Source organism: Hylobates moloch, unplaced genomic scaffold, assembly GCF_009828535.3.
Source record: "Hylobates moloch isolate HMO894 unplaced genomic scaffold, HMol_V3 SCAFFOLD_1, whole genome shotgun sequence".
NCBI lineage: Eukaryota > Metazoa > Chordata > Mammalia > Primates > Hylobatidae > Hylobates > Hylobates moloch.
In genome coordinates, this window is record NW_026652276.1 from 41,150,261 (window position 1) to 41,165,988 (window position 15,728).

At 37.6% G+C, this 15,728-nt stretch overlaps 1 protein-coding gene across 4 annotated transcripts in view; it reads left to right on the plus strand.

The window, feature by feature from the left end:
* HYCC2 (hyccin PI4KA lipid kinase complex subunit 2) overlaps positions 1-15,728 on the plus strand; it is a 102,859-nt gene that overhangs the window by 28,039 nt on the left and 59,092 nt on the right. For all 4 annotated transcript variants that reach the window (XM_058439774.1, XM_032754999.2, XM_032755001.2 and 1 more), the window contains exon 2: positions 6,411-6,509. The gene's annotated coding sequence lies outside the window, so the exon portion shown is untranslated. The remainder of the gene's footprint in view (positions 1-6,410; positions 6,510-15,728) is intronic.

Consider the following 15,728-nt stretch of genomic DNA (forward strand, 5'->3'; position numbering starts at 1 on the left):
GTTTGCCAGTATTTTATTGAGGATTTTTGCATCAATGTTCATCAAGGATATTGGTCTGAAATTCTCTTTTTTGGTTATGTCTCTGCCAGGCTTTGGTATCAGGACGATGCTGGCTTCATAAAATGTGTTAGGGAGGATTCCCTCTTTTTCTATCGATTGGAATAGTTTCAGAAGGAATGGTACCAGTTCCTCCTTGTACCTCTGGTAGAATTCGGCTGTGAATCCATCAGGTCCTGGACTCTTTTTGGTTGGTAAGCTATTGATTATTGCCACAATTTCAGAACCTGTTATTGGTCTATTCAGAGATACAACTTCTTCCTGGTTTAGTCTTGGGAGGGTGTATTTGTCAAGGAATTCATCCATTTCTTCTAGATTTTCTAGTTTATTTGCATAGAGGTGTTTGTAGTATTCTCTGATGGTAGATTGTATTTCTGTGGGATCGGTGGTGATATCCCCTTTTTCATTTTTTATTGCATCTATTTGATTCTTCTCTCTTTTCTTCTTTATTAGTCTTGCTAGCGGTCTATCAATTTTGTTGATCTTTTCAAAAAACCAGCTCCTGGATTCATTAATTTTTTGAAGGGTTTTTTGTGTCTCTATTTCCTTCAGTTCTGCTCTGATTTTAGTTATTTCTTGCCTTCTGCTAGCTTTTGAATGTGTTTGCTCTTGCTTTTCTAGTTCTTTTAATTGTGATGTTAGGGTGTCAATTTTGGATCTTTCGTGCTTTCTCTTGTGGGCATTTAGTGCTATAAATTTCCCTGTACACACTGCTTTGAACGTGTCCGAGAGATTTTGGTATGTTGTGTCTTTGTTCTCGTTGGTTTCAAAGAACATCTTTATTTCTGCCTTCATTTCATTATGTACCCAATAGTCATTCAGGAGCAGGTTGTTCAGTTTCCATGTAGTTGAGCGGTTTTGAGTGAGTTTCTTAATCCTGAGTTCTAGTTTGATTGCACTGTGGTCTGAGAGACAGTTTGTTATAATTTCTGTTCTTTTACATTTGCTGAGGAGAGCTTTACTTCCAACTATGTGGTCAATTTATTTGAGATGGAGTCTCGCTCTGTCTCCCAGGCTGGAGTGCAATGGTGTGATCTTGGCTCACTGCAACTTCCACCTCCTGGGTTCAAGCGATTCTCCTGCCTCAGCCTCCCGAGTAGCTGGGATTACAGGCACCCACCACCACACCTGGCTAATTTTTATATTTTTAGTAGGGATGGGGTTTCACCATGTTTGGCCAGGCTGGTCTCGAACTCCTGACCTTAAGTGATCCGGCTACCTCAGCCTCCCAAAGTACTGAGATTATAGACATGAGCCACTGCGTCTGGCTATTGTAATGGTTCTTAAAAATAGTTAGGAAGTCTTTATTCCTTTTTTTTTTCTTTTGTTGAGACAAGGTCTTGCTGTGTCACCCAGGCTGGAGTGCAGTGGCACGATCTCGGCTCACTGTAACCTCCGCCTACGGGGTTCAAGAGATTCTCCCTCCTCAGCATATTTATTATTTTCTATTCCCTGGAAGACTTTTATAAGCTTGGTGTGGTTTCTCCTGTAATTGGAAGAATTCACTGGTGAAACCATCTTTACTTGAGATTTTCTTTAAGGAAAGATTTTTAGTATCACATTCCATTTCTTTATTTGCTTTTGGGCTATTTGGATATTCTATTTCTTTCAACATTAGTAATTTATATTTTTTAAGAAATGTGTCCATTTTATACTGACATGTTTTTTTTTGTTTGTTTTGGGGGGATTTTTTTTTTTTGAGGCAGGGTCTCGCTCTGTTGCCCGGGCTGGAGTGCCGTGGCACAGTTATGGCTCACTGCAGCCTTAAACTCGTGGGCTCAAACAATCCTCCCACCTCACAGCCTCTTGAGTAGCTGGGACCACAGGTGTGCGTCACCACACCCAGCTTATTTTTTTTTTATTTTTTGTAGAGATTTCTTCTTTGACCTATAGATAATTTAGGAATGTAGTTTTAGGCCAGGTGCAGTGGCTCACGCCTGTAATCCCAGCACTTTGGGAGGCTGAGGCAGGAGGATTGCCTGAGCCCAGGAGTTCAAGACCTGCCTGGGCAACATGGTGAGACCCTATCTCTATTTAATTTTAAATTTAAAAAATAAAAAAGAAATGTAATTTTAATTTTCCAGGTAGTTGATGTTTTTCTAGATTTTTATTTATTATTTTTGTTATTGTTGTAAATGATTTGTAGCTTATTTTTATTGTGATTAGAAACCATACTTTAAATGCCATCATCTTTCTTGAAGTATGTTGAAACTTCTCTTGTGGCTGAGTATGCAGGGAGTCTTTGAAAAGAATTCAAATTTTGGCCAGGCGTGGTGGCTCACGCCTGTAATCTCAGCACTTTGGAAGGCCAAGGCGGGTGGATCACGAGGTCAGAGGATCGAGACCACCCTGGCCAACGTGGTGAAACCCCATCTCTACTAAAAATACAAAAAAAAAAAAAAAAAAGTGGGGGGTGGTGGCACGCGCCTGTAATCCCAGCTACTCAGGGGGCTGAGGCAGGAGAATCGTTTGAACCTGGGAGGCAGAGGTTGCAGTGAGCCAAGATCGTGCCAGTGCACTCTAGCCTGGGCGATAGAGCGAGACTCCATCTCAAAAAAACAGAAAAGAAAAAAGAATAGAATTCAAATTGTGTAGTTACTAGGTACAGTGTTCTGTATTAGTCATTTTGGTTGTTTGTTAATTGCACCATTCAGATCTTACTGATTTTTGGTTGCTTTTTCTGTCAATTTGCTGAGAGAGATGTGGGTCTCCAACTATTATTATGGCTTTGTCTTTTTCTCCTTTTAATTCTGCAAATTTTTGCTTTATGTTTTTGTTTTGTTTTCTTTTTTTTTTTTTTTTTTAAGACAGAGTCTTACTCTGTTGCCATGGCGGGAGTGCAGTGGTATGATCGTGGCTCACTGCAGCCTTGACCTCCTGGGCTCAAGTGATCCTCCCAGCCTCCCAAGTAGCTGGGACTACAGGCACACACCACCACACCCTGGTTGTTGTTTTTGTTTGTTTGTTTGTTTGTTTTGTAGATAATGGGTTTTGCCATGTTGCCCAGACTGGTCTTAAACTCCTGAGCTCAAGCCTCCCAAAGTGCTGTAATCATAGGCTTGAGCCACCATGCCCTGCTGCTTTATGTATCTTGAGGTTACTGGGTACATATAAGTTTATGATTGTGGTACCTTCCTGTTGGATTGATCCCTTCATTAATATTACTTTAATCTCTAATAATCATTCTTGCCATAAATTCTAAATCTTTCTCTGAAATTAGAGTGTCTTTTTTAAGGACTGTGCTTCTTTGTTTAATCCAGTCTGACAAAATCCGTCTTTTACTAGAAGAATTTTTTTCTATATCAGGGTATCTACTCTTTTGGCTTCCCTGGGTCACACTGGAAGCAGAAGAATGTCTTGGGCCACACATAAAATACACTAACACGAATGATAGCTGATGAGCTAAAAAAAAAAAAAAAAAAAATTGCAAAAAAAATTGCAAAAAAAAAATCTCATAATGTTTTAAGAGAGTTTACAAATTTGTGTCGGGCCACATTCAAAGCCCTCCCTGGGCTGTGAGTTGGACAAGCTTGGTCTATATACTGTAATATAATTATTAATATAGTTGGGTTTATATGTATAATCTTACTGTCATTTGCTATTTGGCCCATCTGTTTTTTTTTCCTATTTCTTGCCTGCTTTTAGATTAAATGTTATATTTTCCTTCTAACTTGTTTCATATATATATATAATTTTGTTGTAATGGTTATCCTAAAAATTACAACTTCCTTCTTTAACTTTTTACAGTATAATACAAACTATTACCATTACTAGTGTCACACAGCTACTAAAATCTTAGAACCTTTAAACCTTATAAGGCATTTCAGTTACTGTTTTGAACTGTCACTATTAACATTTCCTTACACTGTTTACCCCGATATATATATATATATATATTTATGTCCCAGAACTGAGTGAATGATATTGTTTATTTCTTCCTACATTTCCATGTTTATGATTTAGGATAATTTCCTTCTGTCTGAATAATTCCTTTTAAGTTTCTTTTAGTACAGGCTTGAAGGTGAGATTTTTTTTTTTTTTTTTTTTTTTCTAATTTTAAATTTTCTCCTTTATTTTTGAAGGATAGTTTTGCTAGGCATAGTATTCTAGATTGGCAGTTATTTTCTCTTTGGCCCTTTAACAGTGTTATTCTGTTATATTTTGGCTTCTATTGTTTCTGTTGAGAAATTTGTGAGTCTTACTGTTTTTTGAAGAGCAACTCTTTTTTTTCCTATGGCTGCTTTTTTATGATTTTTTTCTCCATCCTTACTTCTTCCCTTCCTTCCCTAGTTTACGGCATCCTGGGTAGAATTTTCTTTTCATATATCCTGCTTGGTGTTGGCAGAGCGTTCTGAATTTCTAGATTGATTTCTGTCATCAGTTTTTGAAAACTCCAGTTATTCTTTCTTAGAATATTGCATTTATCATTTTCTCTACTTTTCTAGGATTTGTGTTTTATATATATATATATATATATACACATATATATCGATATATATATATGTATGAGAACTGTGACACACACACACATATTAGACATTGTGAGTGTGTGTCACATTTCTCTTAAACCTCTCCCTCTCCTCCTTTCACTACTTTCCCTTTCCCCTTCCTCTCTCTCCCATTCTTTTCCCTTTATGCTTCAGTTTGGGTATTTTTTATTGATTTGTCTTCTAGTTTACTCATCCTGTATTCTGTTGTGTCTCATTTGCTCTAAGACCAATATATTAAATTCTTCAGATTATGAGACTGATGTGCTGCCGGCTGCACTGAGAGGGCTCTATATTGAGTTCTTAATTTCACATATTGTATTTTTCGGTTCTAGAGTGCTTATTTAATTATTTTTGTAGTTCCTAATCCATTAGTGAAATGTTGCATCTTCAGCAGTTTTGTACATTTCCCCTTCTATTTTCTATTAATCAGGATTACTTTAAATAATCGTCCTTGTGTGTTAACTTCATTTAAAAATTATCTGTAAGTCTGATTCTCTTGTCTAATTTTCTCTTAATTATTGGTCTTTTTTTATCCCTTTGTATTTTTAGTAATTTTTAAATTGTGTGCCAGACTTTGTATATGAAAGAACCATAGAGGCACTATACAATGTTTCCAGTAGGGATCACATTTTTCTCTGTTGCACAAATTGGTAAGGACCTAATTACCTTCAACCAGACAGGGATTGAGCTATTTTAGGGTTGTCTTAAAGTTTAATAAACTCATTGTGCTTGTCATTTGGCCTTTTTGTTTGTTACTTTTTAAATTGAGAGTCTACTGAGTATCTGTCTCCTTGGCCCTGGAAGTCTGTGGGAGATTTGTCTCTGTAGAGATTCCCCACATAGCCATTCTGCCTACAGACTGCTTCAAAAATCTGGCAATCGTCTTGGTGGTTGTGGTTCAGAATTCCCAAGGTACAAAAAGAGAGTCTTTCCCACCCTATTTCCATGATATCAAGTGCCCCTTCTCAAAGTACTACCAGTCTCTTTTGTATCTTTCCAGAGATACTCCCTTGGTCCTTTTCAAGTTCTTCCCTCCACTGCAGAACCTTCTTATAAAACAAAACTCACATGTGAAAGCCCAGTATATGAGATAAAGTGTCAGCTGCTGTGGTGGAGTAGGGGGTCCTAACACATCTTCAGTTAAAATAATTCTAAGAGGATTTTATCACAGTATTATTTGTATCAAAGAAGATAGAGCATAATGTAGTCAGCAAACACATGAAAATAGTTACTACTTTCTAAGAAAAGTCTCCATTTTAGCAATTTGAAAATGATTCTGACAAAATCTTTTAATGTGTTTTTCTGCCAAAAATTCAGTAAGAGCATTTTTTGTATTCTTTTCTAAAAAAGGTAAGCTTTTCAGTTATGTGAAATCCATCCAAAATAATTTTGTAGCTTATGATACTTATTATTTAAGCTTGGTTTTATACTGCATATTACGATTTTAATGAGGGTATTTTAAAAATGATTGTGTGTTTGTGTGTCTGTGTATGAGAGAGAGAAAGAAAAATCACTATAACATGTTTCAAAAGAGTCATAGAATTTTTGTCTGGAAGGGACTTAATTTTACAAATAATGCAAGTGAGGCTCCAGATAATTTAAGTACTCTACTCAAGGTCTTACAGATAATTAATGGCAAATTTGAAATTAAAATTCAGACTTTCTGTCTTCAAAATAATGCTTTTTAATTAGGTTTGATAAAGGTATACAAGTATGCTACTTATTACAGAAATTTTTTGGATCTATAATTATTTCTTAAAATTAGATAAGCTATATTGTAAATGCCTATCAAAACTGTTCGTTGTATTACATTCTTGAGAATATTACCTCAATATTTCAGTTTTCTATTTTTATTTTTTATAGAATTGGAAAATATTTTAACTCTTAACAAATGAATTCCCCACTTCAAGTCTGCCGAATTCCTGTGCCACCTCCTCCTTTAGAAAACTGATCTTAATACAGGTAAAATTAAGACTTTAACTTTTTAAAGGATAAAGAATAAATTTTCTATATTGTTAGACATATTAGCATTTTTGGTAATCTTTGCTGGATAGCTTCTATTTATTAAGCAGTTTTACCTAACATAATGACATCTTAATTATTGCCTTTGAATTCTATTTTTGGAAGTTTTTCCCTTTTATAAATGTGTTTTTTAAAAACCTTTCTGTTATCTAAACTTTATTGAAGAATTGAATTTACTCAGCATAATTGCATTATCCGGCTACATCTAGATCAATGCTGTCCAGTAGAACTTCTTTGATGATGGCTATGTTCTGTATCTGTGCCGTCCAATATAGGAGACTGTAGCCACAAGTAGCTTCCTGTATTAGACAGTGCAGCTCTGGGCTTTTCCTTAGGAAATTTGGTAATTATACTAACAGTATGTCTTAAATGCCTAAGTTTTAGACTTACGCCTTGAAATATCTGCATAGTTGTTGGTCAAGTTTGAAAATTAGCAGTAGCAAAACCATCGCTGGCTATTTCATATGTTGTCCCGATAATTGTATAGCTTGGTTTATCCCATAATTTTGATCCACAAGACACCTTTGAGAGCACTTACCACAGTTAGTTTTGCTCACTGTTTTATCTTTAACATTTTACTTGGTACCTAGCATGTAATTGGTATTCACAGTGCATATTAGTTGAAAGAATGGATGAATAATCTCTGTACTTTACAGGAAAAAAATGCCTCCTAAATTGTTCAAAAATTAAATAATTATATTGATAATATTTCTATAATAATAATAGTAGCAAGCATCAATTGAAGACTTATGTTGTACAGTCACTGTTCTAAGTAAGACCTTATGTGTGTTGATTTATTAAATCTTTAAAAATAAACCTTTGTCTTAGCTACATACATTATTCTCATTTTATAAGTGAGGAATTTGAAGACAGAGATTAGTTAAGTAACTTTCCCAAGGACACACATTATTGTACTTAGAGAGCTTGGACAAGTACTGTGAGTTTTCTTCTCGGCAAGTAGTTCTTTACCTTCTTCAGATCACATTCCAGCAGCTTATTATTTTGTTCATTATGTTGTAGTTAGGGCTTGCTAATAAAGGTTGCCATTACCATCTCTGGTACAGTGGTGTACACTTGTAATCCTAGCTCTAATCCCAAGGCGGGAGGATTGCTTGGGTCCAGGAGTTCAAAACCAGCCTGGGCAATGTAACAAGAACTCATCTCTAAATAATGGTAATACTATTAATAATAAAAAGGTCATCATTGTCATAGTTATCAAAAAGATGGTCATTTTCTGTGATAGCCTCTTTGTTATACATTCTGGAACTAAGGCAGTACGGATCTGAATTAAGCTGCATGCTGGAATATCAGCTTGAGTTCTTTTAAGTATAGTTTTTTCCAGGTGATGGTATAGATGTAATATACAGTAGAAGAAATGATCTTCAGAATTTTATATTTTATGGTTAGATAAACAGAAAGCTTGCAAGGCCAGGCACTGTAGCGTATGCTATAATCTCAGCTATTCAGTAGGCTGAGGTGGGAGGATTGTTTGAACACAGGAGTTCAAGACCAGCTGGGGCAAGATAGCGAGACCCCCATCTTGAAAAATAAAAGATACCTTGCAGTCTATTTATAGCTGTGCTCTGTAGATATCTCTATGTACTAAGAGTGCTGTGCCTAGTTAGAAAATATATGTTTGGCCAGGCGCAGTGGCTCACACCTGTAATCCCAGCACTTTGGGAGGCTGAGGCGGGTGGATCATGAGGTCAGGATATCGAGACCATTCTGACTAACACAGTGAATCCCTGTCTACTAAAAATACAAAAAATTAGCCAGACGTGGTGGCAGGCTCCTGTAGTCCCAGCTATTCGGGAGGCTGAGGCAGGAGAATGGGGTGAACCCAGGAGGCAGAGCTTGCAGTGAGCTGAGATCACACCGCTGCACTCTAGCCTAGGCAACAGAGCGAGACTCTGTCTCAAAAAAAAAAAAAATGGAAAAAAGAAAAAAAGAAAATATATGTTTACAGAATTTCTCTGTAACCAGTACTATTCTGTTTTTCAAATGAAGGTACTAAAATCTATTTTTAGGATTTTAGAGTTAGAAAATAACTAATCGTTATAGGAAACTGAAGCCCAAAGGGTTTAAATGAGTTGTCTGAGGACATATAAACAGTATGGTTCATTGACTATATTTTTTAAGTACCTGTCTTACATCCAGAAATCATAGTATGTTTGTTAGCTTTGAATGCTTAGTAGTGAGCAATGCAAAAATGTACTCTGTTCTCTTGGAATTTACAATCCAGTGGGGAGATGGACAATCAGTAAGTAATGAGGTCTGATAAACAAGTTACAAAATCCGAAGTTCTAGGCAGGAAATAAATCTTGTGTTGGAATGGAAAATACTGGAGAATGGAAAAAGAGCTGCTATTTACTTAAAGTGGTTCAGAAAGGCTGCTGAGACTTACAAGATCAGAAGGAGCCAGCCACTTAAGTAGCAGGAGCAGGACAGCATTCTAGGCTGGAAGAGCCTGCACAGATGTGCTGGAGTTAAGGTGCACGTAAAGCTATAGAGAAACTCAAAGGAGAGTATGGCCAGAACATAGAAAGCTGTGGGGAGTGTAGTATGAACCATAAGACAGGGACCAGAGTACATAGTGCGTTTTTCAATCATAGATTTCAAAATTATGGCATTAGATTCAAATCTGAGTTCTGCCACTTAAACTGTGTTACCTTGTATAGGTCACACACCCATTTACACTTTAATTTTCTTATCTATTAGATGAGAATAACAAGCTACTTCATAGGACATAGTATCATGGAGATTATATAATGCTTATAGCAAACACTTATTAATGTTTATCTTGTGATAAGAACTGTTGTAAGTATACAAAAACTATATGAAGTAGGTACCGCTATTCCCAGTTTTGAAATGAGGGACAGAGGGTTTGAGTATAGCTAGTAAGAGGGTACGAGGGTTTAAACATAGCTAGTAAGTGACCTTAACCTTAGGCAACCTTGCTCCAGAGTTTGTGATCAAAATGTGATCCTCAGGATCCTTTAAGGGGGTCCATAGGGTCAAAGCTATTTTTCATATTAATATAAAGATAATATTTGCCATCTTCACTGTCATTCTGTCATAAATATACAGTGAGATTTTTCTGCAACAGATTGAATGCAGAAGCAATTATGCGGCTGGGCACAGTGGCTCACGCCTGTAATCACAGCGCTTTGGGAGGCTGAGGCAGGTGGATCACTTGAGGTCAAGGAGTCTGAGACCAGCCTGGCCAACATGGCGAAACCCCATCTGTACTAAAAATAAAAAAATTAGTCGGATATGGTGGTGCGTGCCTGTGATCCCAGCTACTCAGAGGCTGAGGCAGAATTGCTTGAATCTGGGAGGTGGAGGTTGCAGTGAGCTGAGATTGTGCCACTGCACTTCAGCTTGGGCAACACAAACTTTGTCTCAAAAAAATGAACAAACAAAAAAACCAATTATGAGATTCACAACAACAACAACAACAAAAACCGCTATTCTTAATTTGTTTTTGTTTTAGAAGAACATAATTTTCACTTTCAAATGTTACCATGTAATAGGCTTATTTTTAAATGAATTAATAAATGAACTTTTTTAATGAAAGAAATTCTGAAACCAAAAAAGCTGAGAACTGCTGCTGTACACCACTGCATTCTGCCACCTGTTATTAAATCAGATAAAATATAGGAAACACCTGGTAGGTACCATGTTTATACTTAATAGGCTCGCTAGTAACTTATTTCCTCACTTTTAAGACACACTTTTTTTCACAATTTGATATTTTCAGAAATTGAGGTGTGACTTGTCTGAAGAAACTTTTCAGTGACCCGCCAAGTAAATTGTGAAGTAGTGGTAGTCATCTATACTTGGTATTTCTAGAATTTGGCTTTATGTATTCTTTTATTCAGTTATTTCAGTTGGTATTAGTGGCACCACGTGGGGTTGAAATATTAATTGGATTTGTGTTCCTAATTGTTGTTGAAAATATCTGCTGTATATCACTTTATGATACAGCTTTGAAATGAACAGTTATCTCAGTAGAAGATTGCCTGACTTATGTCAGTTAATTCAAAGACAACAAAATTGCCAAATCATTCAGTCTCTTATATCAAACCTTGGCAAGGTTGGTGTTACTAATTCATGCATCTGGGACAACATCTACTTGTCAAAAATTTCTGGACGATATTTGAAGAAGGTATTTAACTTCCATTTGGTATTTAGTTTTCCAAGTAAAATTATCAAGTTTAACTTAGAAAACAGAAATCTCAGGTTTTGTTATGGCCAGAAATAACACTGTCAGTGCTGAAGGTGCTCAAAATCAACAGATGATTGGATGCCTGCTATATGCCTGTCACTTGGGATACAGTGCCTGTCCCTGTAAAGTACAGATTCTAGTAGAAAAGACAGACATTAAGTAAACAAATAAACGATAATTACAGATTGTGCTAAATGCTATGAAGAAAATGGGCAGGTTGGAGAGAGGAGGAAGGTAGGGGTAGCTGATTAAAGTATATAGGGAAAGGTTCTCTAAGGAGTTGATACATGAACTGAGTCTACTCCAGCCACATACAGAGCTGGGAGAGAATGCCAGGTGGCAGGTACAAAGACCAAAGGTGGCCAGAAACATAAAGGATAATTTTTAAAAAGTGGCATGTGGTTCTATGAAAGACCTTATACTCTTATCTTTTAGTTCAGCTTTTTTTGTTTTATCAACAATTCGTCTTTCTTTTTCTTTTTTTTATTATACTTTAAGTTTTAGGGTACATGTGCACAACACGCAGGTTTGTTAGGTATGTATACATGTGCCATGTTGGTGTGCTGCACCCATTAACTCATCATTTAACATTAGGTATATCCCCTAATGCTATCCCTCCCCCGTCCCTCCACCCCACAACAGGCCCCGGTGTGTGATGTTCCACTTCCTGTGTCCATGTGTTTTCATTGTTCAGTTCCCAACTATGAGTGAGAACACGCGGTGTTTGGTTTATTGTCCCTGCGATAGTTTGCTGAGAATGATGGTTTCCAGCTTCTTCCCTGTCCCTACAAAGGACATGAACTCATCATTTTTTATGGCTGCATAGTATTCCATGGTATATATGTGCCACATTTTCTTAATCCAATCTATCATTGATGGACATCTGGGTTGGTTCCAAGTCTTTGCTATTGTGAATAGTGCCACAGTAAACATACGTGTGCATGTGTCTTTATAGCAGCATGGTTTATATTCCTTTGGGTATATACCCAGTAATGAGATGGCTGGGTCAAATGGTATTTCTAGTTCTAGATCCCTGAAGAATCGCCACACTGACTTCCACAATGGTTGAACTAGTTTACAGTCCCACCAACAGTGTAAAAGTGTTCCTATTTCTCCACATCCTCTCCAGCACCTGTTGTTTCCTGACTTTTTAATGAAGGCCATTCTAACTGGTGTGAGATGGTATCTCATTGTGGTTTTGATTTGCGTTTCTCTGATGGCCAGTGATGATGAACATTTTTTCATGTGTCTTTGGCTGCATAAATGTCTTCTTTTGAGAAGTGTCTGTTCATATCCTCCGCCCACTTTTTGATGGGGTTGTTTGTTTTTTTCTTGTAAATTTGTTTGAGTTCATTGTAGATTCTGGATAATAGCCCTTTGTCAGATGAGTACATTGCAAAAATTTTCTCCCATTCTATAGGTTGCTTGTTCACTCTGATGGTAGTTTCTTTTGCTGTGCAGAAGCTCTTTAGTTTAATTAGATCTCATTTCTCAATTTTGGCTTTTGTTGCCATTGCTTTTGGTGTTTTAGACATGAAGTCCTTGCCTTTGCCTGTGTCCTGAATGGTGTTGCCTAAGTTTTCTTCTAGGGTTTTTATGGTTTTAGGTCCAACATTTAAGTCTTTAATCCATCTTGAATTAATTTTTGTATAAGGTGTAAGGAAGGGATCCAGATTCAGCTTTCTACATATGGCTAGCCAGTTTTCCCAGCACCATTTATTAAATAAGGAATCCTTTCCCCATTTCTTGTTTTTGTCAGGTTTGTCAAAGATCAGATAGTTGTAGATACGTGACATTATTTCTGAGGGCTGTGTTCTGTTCCATTGGTCTATATCTCTGTTTTGGTACCTGTACCATACTGTTTTGGTTACTGTAGCCTTGTAGTATAGTTTGAAGTCAGGTAGCGTGATGCCTCCAGCTTTGTTCTTTTGGCTTAGGATTGACTTGGCAATGTGGGCTCTTTTTTGGTTCCATATCAACTTTAAAGTAGTTTTTTCCAATTCTGTGAAGAAAGTCATTGGTAGCTTGATGGGGATGGCACTGAATCTATAAATTACCTTGGGCAGTGTGGCCATTTTCACGATATTGATTCTTTCTACCCATGAGCATGGACTGTTCTTCCATTTGTTTGTATCCTCTTTTATTTCATTGAGCAGTGGTTTGTAGTTCTCCTTGAAGAGGTCCTTCACATCCCTTGTAAGTTGGATTCCTAGGTATTTTCTTCTCTTTGAAGCAATTGTGAATGGGAGTTCACTCATGATTTGGCTCTCTGTTTGTCTGTCATTGGTGTATAAGAATGCTTGTGATTTTTGCACATTGATTTTGTATCCTGAGACTTTGCTGAAGTTGCTTATCAGCTTAAGGAGATTTTGGGCTGAGATGATGGGGTTTTCTAGATATACAATCATGTCATCTGCAAACAGGGACAATTTGACTTCCTCTTTTCCTAATTGAATACCCTTTATTTCCTTCTCCTGCCTAATTGCCCTGGCCAGAACTTCCAACACTATATTGAATAGGAGTGGTGAGAGAGGGCATCCCTGTCTTGTGCCAGTTTTCAGAGGGAATGCTTCCAGTTTTTGCCCATTCAGTATGATATTGGCTGTGGGTTTGTCATAGATAGCTCTTATTATTTTGAGATACGTTTCATCAGTACCTAATTTATTGAGAGTTTTTAGCATGAAGGGTTGTTGAATTTTGTCAAAGGCCTTTTCTGCATCTATTGAGATAATCATGTGGTTTTTGTCTTTGGTTCTGTTTATATGCTGGATTATGTTTATTGATTTGCGTATGTTGAACCAGCCTTGCATCCCAGGGATGAAGCCCACTTGATCATGGTGGATAAGCTTTTTGATGTGCTCCTGGATTCAGTTGGCCAGTATTTTATTGAGGATTTTTGCATCGATGTTCATCAGGGATATTGGTCTAAAATTCTCTTTTTTTGTTGTGTCTCTGCCAGGCTTTGGTATCAGGATGATGCTGGCCACATAAAATGAGTTAGGGAGGATTCCCTCTTTTTCTATCAATTGGAATAGTTTCAGAAGGAATGGTACCAGCTCCTCCTTGTACCTCTGGTAGAATTCAGCTGTGAATCCATCAGGTCCTGGACTCTTTTTGGTTGGTAAGCTATTAATTATTGCCACAATTTCAGAGCCTGTTATTGGTCTACTCAGAGATTCAACTTCTTCCTGGTTTAGTCTTGGGAGTGTGTATGTGTGAGGAATTTATCCATTTCTTCTAGATTTTCTAGTTTATTTGCATAGAGGTGTTTATAGTATTCTCTGATGGTAGTTTGTATTTCTGTGGGATCGGTGGTGATATCCCCTTTATCATTTTTTATTGCATCTATTTGGAGGCACCCCCCCAGTAGGGGCAGACTGACACCTCACACGGCCAGGTACTCCTCTGAGACAAAACTTCCAGAGGAACAATCAGTCAGCAACATTTGCTATTCACCAATATCCGCTGTTCTGCAGCCTCTGCTGCTGATACCCAGGCAAACGGTCTAGGGTGGACCTCCAGCAAACTCCAACAGACCTGCAGCTGAGGGTCCTCACTGTTAGAAGGAAAACTAACAAACAGAAAGGACATCCACACCAAAACCCCATCTGTACGTCACCATCATCAAAGACCAAAGGTAGATAAAACCACAAAGATGGGGAAAAAACAGAGCAGAAAAACTGAAAATTCTAAAAATCAGAGCACCTCTCCTCCTCCAAAGGAACACAGCTCCTCACCAGCAACGGAACAAAGCTGGATGGAGAATGACTTTGATGAGTTGAGTGAAGAAGGCTTCAGAGGGTCAAACTACTCCAAGCTAAAGGAGGAAGTTCGAACCCATGGCAAAGAAGTTAAAAACCTTGAAAAAAGATTAGACAAATGGCTAACTAGAATAACCAATGCAGAGAAGTCCTTAAAGGACCTGATGGAGCTGAAAACCACGGCACGAGAACTACGTGACGAATGCACGAGCCTCAGTAGCTGATTCGATCAACTGGAAGAAAGGGTATCAGTGATGGAAGATCAAATGAATGAAATGAAGTGAGAAGAGAAGTTTAGAGAAAAAAGAATAAAAAGAAACAAAGCCTCCAAGAAATATGGGACTATGTGTAAAGACCAAATCTACGTCTGATTGGTGTGCCTGAAAGTGACGGGGAGAATGGAACCAAGCTGGAAAACACTCTGCAGGATATTATCCAGGAGAACTTCCCCAGTCTAGCAAGGCAGGCCAACATTCAGATTCAGGAAATACAGAGAACACCACAAAGATACTCCTCGAGAAGAGCAACTCCAAGACACATAGTTGTCAGATTCACCAAAGTTGAAATGAAGGAAAAAATGTTAAGGGCAGCCAGAGAGAAAGGTTGGGTTGCACACAAAGGGAAGCCCATCAGACTAACAGCAGATCTCTTGGCAGAAACTCTACAAGCCAGAAGAGAGTGGGGGCCAATATTCACCATTCTTAAAGAAAAGAATTTTCAACCCAGAATTTCATATCCAGCCAAACTAAGCTTCATACGTGAAGGAGAAATAAAATACTTTACAGACAAGCAAATGCTGAGAGATTTTGTCACCACCAGGCCTGGCCTAAAAGAGCTCCTGAAGGAAGCAGTAAACATGGAAAGGAACAACCGGTACCAGCCACTGCAAAAACATGCCATTGTAAAGACCATCGAGGCTAGGAAGAAACTGCATCAACTAACGAGCAAAATAACCAACTAACATCATAATGACAGGATCAAATTCACACATAACAATATTAACCTTAAATGTAAATGGGCTAAATGCTCCAATTAAAAGACACAGACTGGCAAATTGGATAAAGAGTCAAGACCCATCAGTGTGCTGTATTCAGGAAACCCATCTCACGTGTGGAGACACACATATGCTCAAAATAAAGGGATGGAGGAAGATCTGCCAAGCAAATGGAA